We start from the raw sequence: 503 nt of genomic DNA, 5'->3' as shown, positions 1-503 counted from the left end.
TATAGTCCTAGAGACTGGGAAGTGCATGGATGAATCCATCATCCTTGGCAGACCCTTTCTAGCCACAGCAAGGGCTGTGATTCATGTTGATAGAGGAGAATTGATCATTCAAGTGAATGAAGAATCCTTTGTGTTTGAGGCTCAAGGATATCCCTCTGTCACCATGGAGAGGAAGCATGAAGAGCTTCTCTCAAAACAGAGCCCCCACAGTCAAACTCTAAGTTTAGTGTTGGGAGGCCACAACCAAACTCTAAGTTTGGTGTTGAACCCCCACATTCAAACTCTAAGTTGGTGTTGGGAGGTTCCAACATGGCTTTGAGCATTTCTGAGGCTCCATGAGAGCCCACTGTCAAGCTACTGACATTAAAGAAGCGCTTGTTGGGAGGCAACCCAATATTATATTTTGACCATTTTCCTTTGTTATTTTATGTCTTTTGTAGGTTGATGATCATGAGAAGTCACAAAATCAATGAAAAAAGCAAAAACAGAAATGAAAAGCAGAA

Source organism: Arachis duranensis, chromosome 6, assembly GCF_000817695.3.
Source record: "Arachis duranensis cultivar V14167 chromosome 6, aradu.V14167.gnm2.J7QH, whole genome shotgun sequence".
NCBI classification, from domain to species: domain Eukaryota; kingdom Viridiplantae; phylum Streptophyta; class Magnoliopsida; order Fabales; family Fabaceae; genus Arachis; species Arachis duranensis.
The sequence above is the reverse complement of the archived record's forward strand: the minus strand, read 5'-3'. Positions refer to the sequence as shown.